The sequence below is a fragment of the Spermophilus citellus genome, assembly GCF_964194105.1.
Source record: "Spermophilus citellus genome assembly, chromosome: 9".
Classification (NCBI taxonomy): Eukaryota; Metazoa; Chordata; class Mammalia; order Rodentia; family Sciuridae; genus Spermophilus; species Spermophilus citellus.
This window is the reverse complement of record NC_138191.1, coordinates 116,917,445-116,927,550: the sequence shown is the minus strand read 5'-3', so window position 1 is coordinate 116,927,550 and position 10,106 is coordinate 116,917,445.

Below are 10,106 nucleotides of genomic sequence, written 5' to 3'. Positions count from 1 at the left end.
AAGTCTTTTGCACCTGAATGTATTTCTCACTGATCTGATTAGTGAGATGACCATTAATTTTGCTGATAAGAAAAACAGCACAGAAGAGAAACGTTTCCATCACTCAAAATGATCAGGTCGCGGGGCTGGGGTTGAGGCTCAGTGGGAGCACTTGCCTGGCATGTGTGAGGCACTGGGTTTGGTCCCCAGCACCACATAAAAATAAAGATACTGTGTTCATCTGTAAGTAAAAAATTATCAGGTAGCAATAGCATAGTTTGCCCATACACACACGTGAATGTGTAGATGTTCATATAATGTACATACAGGATTACTAGTGGGGGAAGGTGAGAAGAAAGAGTTTTGAAGAAGTTTCTGGCTTGGTGTGTGGAATGGGAAGCAGAGGTGGGGAACTTGCAAAGTATATTTCCTCTACTTGGGTTTTTCACAAAAGGATGTTTGTGGAGGTGCGGTTGGGGGTGGGGTAAGGGGGGCCTGCAGGGCAGGGGGGGCCCTGATGAGGTCGAGGAGAGCCAGGCCGGAAGGAGCTTGAGGAACTTAGGAGGGCGGCGTGTCTTCTCCAGGCCCCGTGAAGTTCTCGGTGATCAAGGAGGAGGGTGAGGCTGTGGGCTCTCTGAGCAGGGGTGGGCACACCCTCCCCTGGGAGTGGGGGAGCCAGCAGGGCCTCAGGGGGCTGGAACCAAGTCCAGCTCTGCCCTGGTGCCCGAGCCCTGTGGATGGTGAGCTGTGACAGTGGCTGTGACCCATGTGATTGGTGTTCAATGACACGGAATTCCGACACTCTGCAAGCGGCCTGGCTGCTCCCTGCGATCCCAGGGCTTTTGCACTATCCTGAGGGGACACGTGTGCCCCTGGGAGGGGGCCGGTGCCTGGTGGAGGCTGAGTTTTCTATCTAGCCGGGGGGGGGGGGGCATTGGGTAGAAAGTCAACCAAGGCAAGTGAACCATACCCCATTTCTCGTACACCATTGAGTCGAGCTCAAATAGTAATTTTAGATACAAGGCACGTTTATGATTTTAAAAAGTACAAATAATGGAGGAGCATGGCAGGCATTTGTCTCGAGTCCTCAAGCAGCAGCGTGGGCTCCGTGGTGGACTCTTCTATAATTTAACTGAGTCCCAACTGATGGCATTTGCTCTTTGTGTTTGTGCCTCCAGCCACTGGGCTGCTGCTGGCAGGTGGCTGGGTGATAGGCAGGCCATGGGCTTCAGACCCTGGACCCCCAGGTTCTCATCTCAGCTTGTCCCCTGGCTGCTGGGTGCTCCCTGTGTCTGTTTCCCCGTCTGCAGAAGGGGACTGTAGCAGCACCCACCACGGGGTGTCATCGGGTCAGTAAGAACGTGTGTAAAGGGCCGGTCCCGTGCTGGGCAGAGTGGGGGGCAAAGAAAGCAGGGCTCCTTCCTTTCTCTGGCATTCAGTCCTGGGGGACAGAGACCAAGGGCGAGGCAGTCAGATGAGGTCACCTTAGCCTTCCCTCTACCTGCAGGACCACCTGCCCTTTGCCCCTCTGCAGGTGGCTGTGGGTGACAGGCAGTAGGAAGTGGAGAGAACCAGGATGATAGGATCCAGTGTTCATTGGGCATTTCCCAGTCCTCCACCTGGAAAAGGAGCTTTCACCCCTAACACAGCCTGCATGCCCAGGACAGGAAAGGACAGAAGAGGAAGATGGAGACCCTGCTGGCTAGGCTGTTGACCCTCTCTCTGGGTGTACTCTGTGTCTGGCCTTTATTACTGGGTGTAACTATGTATCCACTTGTGGCTTTGCTGTGGATTGTCTGGGGGTGGGACAACCTACCGCAGCTGCTTCCGGTTTCCCTGATGCTCAGAACAGATGGAGAAGGCAGGAAGCAGGTTAGTTGACTGACCCACCATCTGAATGAGCATTTGTTGATTATGGAGCAGCCACGGGTGGCTGGGGCAAGAGTGGCAGGTCTCTGTAGTGAGTGGACCTCTGCTGTCACAGAGCCAGGGGGCTGAGGAGCTGGAGCCCTGTGGTGACAGGTGAGGCAGCAGAGGAGACAAGGTTGGGCTGTGTCCTTGATTCACAGGCAGAGACCTCAAGATGTGTCTGGTTTGGCTGTCGCTGTGTTTAAAACAAGAACCTCAGCAAGCCGGGCGCAGAGGCGCACACCTGTAATCACAGCGGCTGGGGAGGCTGAGGCAGGAGGATCCCGAGTTCAAAGCCAGCCTCAGCAATGGCGAGGCGCTAAGCAACTCAGTGAGACCCTGTCTCTAAATAAAATACAAAATAGGGCTGGGAATGTGGGTCAGTGGTCGAGTGCCCCTGAGTTCAATCCCTGGTACCCCACAGCCCCCCCAAAAGAACCCTAGCAAAATTGCCAAGTAATGGCTGAGGGTGTGGCTCAGGGGTAGAGCGCTGGTTTAGCATGTGTGAAGCCCGCGTTCCATCCCCAGCACTGAGACAGAAAGAGGCAGAGAAGAAAGAAAGTTTGCCAAGCCTGGCTGTGGAGCACATTCTCCACCCCACTCTCCCCACCCCATTTCCAGCTGCTCTTCCACAGTTCTCCTGGGCTTTGTCATTTAAGTGACCTACCTGCTCGCCCATGCTGACATTGGCATGTGTAAGTCCTGATGCAGGGTCAAGGGCCAAGGAGTCTGGGATCCAACTGCTGATGGGAGATGATGTCCTGGCGATACTCAGGGCCCTGATGGGAGAGGATGTCCCCAGAACACTCACCACCCTGCTCAGTTAAAACTGAACACTTCAGAGGCCACAGGCTTGAACCCCTCACCTTTCTCTGTTCAGTTCCCCAAGGCGTCCCAGGTTGGTGACCTCCTGACTTGTGAAGGTGGAAGGTTCTCAGGAGGGGCAGTGCCCAGCAGTGGTCAGATCCTGAATTTGGAGATAGGCGGGCCTGGGCTCCCTTCCTGGCTTCTCCGTGGACCTTGCTTCTCTGAATCTCAGCCTTCTTGTCTGTGACAGGGTTGGCAAGAGTCTCACCTTGCAGGGAGCTGCAGGGTTTGAGCACATGAGTAGGGCTTGGAATAAACCTTATTCCACTTTGACCAGGAGCCATGATTTGCTCACCTGCCTGCCTGCCTGCGGGGGTGCAAGGATTTAACCATGTCTCCAGTTTAGAGGGAACACAGCCCACAAGCCACCCCTCCTGCTGTCCTCACCAGTGGCAAGTTCAGGAGTTTTTAGGACCATCCTCAGGCTCATAGTTCACTGGAGGAATTCTTGGAACTCATCAAAATTGATTGTACTCACAGGTAAGGTTTATTACAGGGCGAGGATGAAGATTAAAATCAGCCAAGGGAAGCCATGCATAGAGTCTAGGCAGGTACCAAACACAGGGCTTCCCTCTCCTGTCCCCGAGATCAGGACGTGTTACCTTCCCAGTGTCCAGGTGCCAGCATATGCATGGGGTATTTTCAACTGTGGAGATTTCCAGAAGTCTTGGCGTTCAGTTTTAACTGGGCCTTCATCATGCAGACAGGGTTGCTGATCACCCACAGGGTTGATTTCAATCTCCAGGTCCCCACCCTATATCACATGGTTGGTCTACCCACGCCACCTCACCCTGGCTAGGCCAAGACCTTCAGGCAAACACAGAACATGCTAGGATCCCAGGGTGCAGGCCAAGCCTCTTTGAGGCAAGCTTAAATTCTATCCTACATACAAGGTCAGATTCTGCCCCTTGGAAGATTGTGGGGGATCCCCTGCCTCTGCCCTCACTTACAGTCTCAGGAGTCAGAGCTTGGCTGCTGGGGACCTAAGGTAAAGAGATATCACACTTAACGGGGACTTCTTATATGCCAGGCTCAACCCAACCTTTTCCATGCACTATCTCACCCAACTCCCACCTACTCCACGAGGGAGAATTATTCATGGCCCCATTTTATGTGTAAGAAAATCAAGGCAAGAGGAGGTCTCACCCAAAGCATGCAGCTCATAAGGGGCAGAGCCTAGGAATTGGACATGGGTCTGGTGACACCTGGGTCTACACTGTCTGCTGTGCTGCCTCTAGACTCAGAGAGCATGGGTTTGGATTCAGATATATTGGGTTCAAATTCTGGGCTCACTTGCTTCCAGGCAGTGTGACCTTGGCTGGGTCAGGGATCCTCTGAGTCTCAGTGTCCTTATTGGTGATAGTCCAGACACCCTCTCCGGGGCCCCTCCCTCCTTGTTGGCCTCCAGACAGTGTGGAGATTGCTCACTGGGTCCCCCACAGGACTAGAGATTGCTCTGGGAGGAACGGTCACCTGTGTGCTCACCCAGCCCCCTCTCTGGCAGAGCTGTCTCCTCACCTTTTTTTTTTTTTAACCTCAGTTTCTCCATCTCCAAATGGATTTAGGATTAAGCATCTAATAATAATAAATACATTTCTAAATGTGTTGAACATGTTAAATCATCAAATAGTCACAGTAATTCAATGACTGAGTTCTAGATATTTAAATGTTTAAAATCGAGGTAAAAGTCTGTAGAACTTCCAGTGATCCTGTGATCACAGAGACTCCAGAGACTGAGGCAGGAGGATGGAAAGTTCAAGGCCAAGCTCAGGAATTTAGCAAGGCCCTAAGAAACTTGCCGAGACCCTGTCTAAAAAAACCCAGCAGAAATAAATAACAAAATAAATTAAAGACTGGAGGATGGAGGAAGCCAGCAGTTCTTAACCCCTTCTGTGATTTCAGTCTCCAGGTCCCTACCCTCCATCACATGATTCGTCCACCTCACCCTGGCTAGCCTAAGACCTTCAGGCAAACATGGAACCGGCTAGGAGCCCAGGTGCCCTAGGCCTAAGACAGTTGGCGAAGCCTGAAGACCTTTTCTTAGCATGTGTTTAAGCTGGGCACAGTGGCGCAGGCCTGTAATCCCAGCAACTTGGGAAGCTGAGACAGGAGGATTGCAATTTCAAAGCCAGCCTCAGTAAAAGCGAGGTGCTAAGCAACTCAGTGAGACCCCGTCTCTACACAAAGTACAAAACAGGGCTCGGGATGTGGCTCAGTGGATGAGTGCACCCGAGTCCCATCCCTAGTACTGGGAAAAAAGAAAAAAAAAAAAAAGAATGTGCAAAATATATAAGGCCGAGCTGGGTGCGGTGGTGCACAGCTATAATCCCAGCAACTTGGGAGGTTGAAGCTGGGGGATTGCAAGTTCAAAGGCAGCCTCAGCAACTCAGTGAGACCCTGTTTCAAAATAAAAATAAAAAGGGCTGTGGATATGGCTCAGTGGTTAAAACCCCTCTAGGTTCAATCCCTGGTGCCAAAAAACAAACAAACAAACAAACAAACAAACAAACAGCAAACAAACAAAACCAGCCAAAATAATAAGATCCCAAAGGAAACAAATTATCTGAAAATAATGAATGAACAAATTTATGGTAAAGTAATATGCATGTTCTTATTAACATATTACCTAATAAGACAGTATATTTAAAAATGGGGAAGTCAAAGTTTTAATCTTATTTCATAGTGACACGTCAGTGAGGGTAGTCATGGTTTTCCTTTGCTGTAATAAGAATATTAAGCTGTGACTTGGTATGGTGGTGCCTCCCTGTTAATTACAGGGATTTGTGAGGCTGAGGCAGGAGGATAGTAAGTTTGAGACTAGCCTCAGCCACTTAGTGAGGCCCCTGTCTCAAAATAAAAAGGGGGTGGGGGTGTAGCTCAGTGGTAAAGCACCCCTGGGTTTAATCCCTAGCACAAAATAATAATAATAAAGAATGTTAAACTATGATGTATTCTTCCACTCACTTCCTTCTACTGATTGTTCTACAAACAACAGGAGGGGGATCCAGGACGGCACAACGTGTCCAGTATTAGGACATGGGACATCCCTGCAGTGGCTGAACTGGACACAGAGCTGCCTGACACTGGGTAGCGATGCTGCAGGATCATTGGATGAAAAGATTCTGATCACAGGGGCTGGGGCTGGGGCTCAGTGACAGAGCACTTGCTTAGCACGTGTAAGGCACTGGGTTTCATCCTCAGCACCATATAAAAATTAATAAATAAAAGAAAGATAGTGTGTCCATCTACAACCAAAAATAATTTTTATTTATTTTTATTGTTTAATTTTCGGCAGACACAACATCTTTGTTTGTATGTGGTGCTGAGGATCGAACCAGGCGACGCTCTACCGCTTGAGCCACATCCCCAGCCCCAAAAAATAATTTTTAAAAGGTTCTGATCACAAATGTTTATCAGCAAATCTAATAATTACCTTCACTTGGGGAAGCCTGCAATGACTGTCATTTACTATAAATAATCTGTGACTGCCACTGTGATAAGACTCAAATCCTTCTAAAGGGTGCTTGGCTACCTATACTCACAATAGAAGAAGCAGAAGCACACATTTCAGTGAGCCTCTGGTGAAAACAAAGATACCTTTACACTCCTATGCACCCAGGGACCCCTGGCTTCTCTCTGTGGCCCCCAGGTTGAGGACATAAGTCATTCATGGCCACCCCATCCAGAGGCAAGATCAGTGTCACACAATTTCTAATGCCTGGAACATTCTAGTATGATAAATGAGGAAGGTTGGGGACAGACGCTGGGGGTGGTGACAAAGGAGTATCTGTCACATTCCACTGCTGTGGGTCTTTCATCAAAGTGTCCCAACTTGTCACATGTCCTTTCCTTGTTTGGGTACTGAGAGGCCTGCATCCTAGAAATGCCTGTCTTGGAAAAGCAGGGAGTTCCTCCTCCTAGTCATGCATCCTTCTCTGGGCTTCCGTGAGTTTATGGATTCAGCCTCGTGCACCTGAACTTCCTCTTAACCCAGCAGGCTGTATAGGACGGCAGTGGGTCGGCCTCGGAAAACTGCCCACTCAGGTTCAAGACATCTGGGTCTCTTTTTCTAGTTATACTAGTTTTTTTTTTTTTTTTTAATCACATGGAACTTGCAAGCAGGTCTGGAGCGGGTAGGGAGTCCTCCTTCTAGAATGTTAGGACGTGCAGATACTTCCGGGCACACAGCATTAGAAGAGGATCTTTCCAAGCTGGGAGTGAATCTGAGCCAAAGCCCTCAGTTTCCTTATCTGAGAAATGGAATGACAGGAGATCAGATATCTTAACCTGAATTTTTTTTTTTTAGTGCTGGGGATTGAACCCAGGATCTTGCATATGGTAGGTGGGCTCTCTGCCACTGAGCTATGCCCCCAAGCCTGTTTTTTTTTTTTAAAACATATTTTCAGTTGTAGTTGGCCACAATGTCTTTATTTATTTTTATGTGGTGCTGATGATCGAATCCAGTGCCTCACCCGCAAGGCGGGTGCTCTACCACTGAGTTACATCCCTAGCCCCCCCCAAGCCTGTTTTACTTATTTTTAAAAGTTTTGGTACTGGGGATTTAACCCAGGTGCTTTACCACTGAGTTATATCCCCAGTCCTTTTGAATTTTTTTTTTTTTTTTTTTTTTAATTTTGAGACAGGGTCTTGCTGAGTTGCTGAGGCTGGTTTAGAACTTACTATTCTCCTGCCGCAGCCACCCTAGTGGCTGAGATTCCAGGCATGTGCCACCATGCCCAACTCCTTCCTTACTTAAAAAAAAAAATTTAAACAAGAAGATGCTTGGGGCTGGGGATGTGGCTCAAGCGGTAGCGCGCTCGCCTGGCATGCGTCCGGCCCGGGTTCGATCCTCAGCACCACATACCAACAAAGATGTTGTGTCCGCCGAGAACTAAAATAAATAAATAAATAAATTCTCTCTCTCTCTCTCTCTCTCTCTCTCTCTCTCTCTCTCTCTCTCCCTTTCCTCTCTCTTAAAAAAAAAGAAGATGCTTGACAATTTGGGGAAATGCACAAGGAGTGCAAAGGTCTATTCCCACCTCCCTCACCCGTTGCTCCACATCAGTCCCTGTCACATAGCCACTGCCCACTTGGGAGGAAGAGACAATAAAGCCTTTACCCAAAGAAGACTGTGTAACCTAAACTAACAGTTCAAAGGATGTTTTTGAAGTAGATCTCTGTACTAGACTGAAATGTAGCTTTTTTCTTCTCTGCCACCCTGTGGGTGGGGCTCAGGAGACAAGCAGAATCTATTATAGACAAATTTTTTAAAAATAACATTTTCTTTGCACATCGGAATGTAGCTTAAGTGCCCCAAAGACTGAAAATAATTTTATTTTTCTGTGCATTAAAGGCAATGTAGTATAGTTTTGTCATTACACATAGGGAGGAAATACACCCTAGATGTTCTATTATCATTTTCCACTAACCAAAGAAAAATATGATTCAGCAAATGTATCTAAGTGTTCTTGTTTTATACAAATTACTGTAATTCCACAAAAAAAAGAAAGAAAAATGAACAAGAAGAAAAAGTTGTTTGACTTGAAGAGAAATCTAAGTTTATTTGTAAAAGCAATTTGTCCCTGCCTGTAATCCCAGTGGCTTGGGAGGCTGAGGCAGGAGGTTGCAAGTTCAAAGCCACCCTCAGCAAAGGTGAGGCACTAAGCAACTCAGTGAGACCCTGTCTCTAAATAAAATACAAAATAGGGCTGGGGATGTGGCTCAGTGGTCGAGTGCCCCTGAATTCAATCCCTGGTACCAAAAAAAAAAAAGTAATTTATTCTACTTAAAGACGGAATGGAGCTGTGTGCAGTGTCACATGCCTGTAATCCGGGTGGCTTGATAGGCTGAGGCAGGAGGACTGCAAATTTGAGGCCAGCCTGGGCAACTTAGTGAGACTCTGTCTTAAAAAATAAAGAGGGCTGGGGATGTGGTTCAGTGGTAAAGCACTCCTGGGTTTGATCCCTAGTACTGCAAAACAAAAACAAACAAAAACAGATTGCCTTTCATGTAACAACTATGTAAAAGAGTTATACAAGTGGCCTTGGTTTAACAAAGATGATTGAAAAAAATCAAAATAAAAGGAAGTAAGCATTTTTATGTTGTTTTGTTAAACCAGTGAGGTGGGGGGTGGCTAGGACTGTGGCTCAGTGATAGAGCGCTTGCCTAGCGTGTTTGAGGCATGGGATTTGATTCTCAGCACCTCATACAAATACATGAATAAAATAAAGGTTTGTGACATCTAAATAAATATTTTTAAAAAACAGTGAGAGCAAAGTAACTTATGAAATAAAAAGACGAGAGTCAAATAAACAGCTGACTAATGGATAAAGGGGATATTTTCACAGAACCAGTATTTTTCCCTGTCCCATTTCCATTTGTTGACCATCAAAACCTACCACCTCTGGGCACAGTGGTCACAGCTCTAATCCCAGCTACTTGGGAGGCTGAGGCAGGAGGATCACAAGTTTGAGGCCACTTAAGGGAGATCCAGTCTCAAAATAAAATTAACAGGGCTGGGGAAGCAGCCTTGGGTTCAATCTCCAGTACTCAGAATAATAATAATAATAATAATTGGCCATTTGGAAAATTAATAGCAACAGTGCGGTGTGCTTGTGCACACGCTCCTGTTCCTTTTTGTACATTAAGGCACGGGAGGATGCAGTAGTGGGGAACGCGATACTGCAGGGGTCAAGCCATGGTGCAAGCAAGCTGTGGTTTTCTACCTGAGGATGTAGCTGGGTCTGTGGGAACCGAGTTCTGGAGGGGCGCCCCGGGGGGCTCCTGGGGCTGGAGACGCCCCCGTCTCTGCTGGAACCCACGGTCCTTGGCATCTTCTCTTCCATGACCAGGTGTGTCTGCTTCGGGGACTGGCTGCCCCCAGTGGTCCCTGATCTGCCTCAGCCCCACCCAGCCCTTCCCGGTCGGCTTCCACTGGCTCCCTGAGTGGCCGGCGCCTGGTCATCTCTACTTCTGTTGACCTTCCATTGTCTTCGCTTTATTTGAGGTTTGTTTTCCTCTCTAGGAACCTTCACCTTGCCTGGCCCCACAAAAGCATCCTGCCCGATGCCTTCTGCTTAGGACGATGGTCCTCCATCCGGACTCTTCCCGGGGGCTGCTCATCTGCCCTGAAAAGCACCAGAGTCTCCCAAGATGCTGCATCACCCGGGAGATGCCAGGGCGCCTGCTTCCCTCCCCGGAAGCTGAACGGTGTGCCCTTGTACCTGTGCCACCTCGGGACTATCAGCTCATCGGATCATGGGAACGGGGTTGTTTCCTCTTTGACTCTTTCGAATCACGCTGCTGTGAACACGGGGGTACCCATGTCTGCTGGGGTCCCTGCTTTCCTTCCC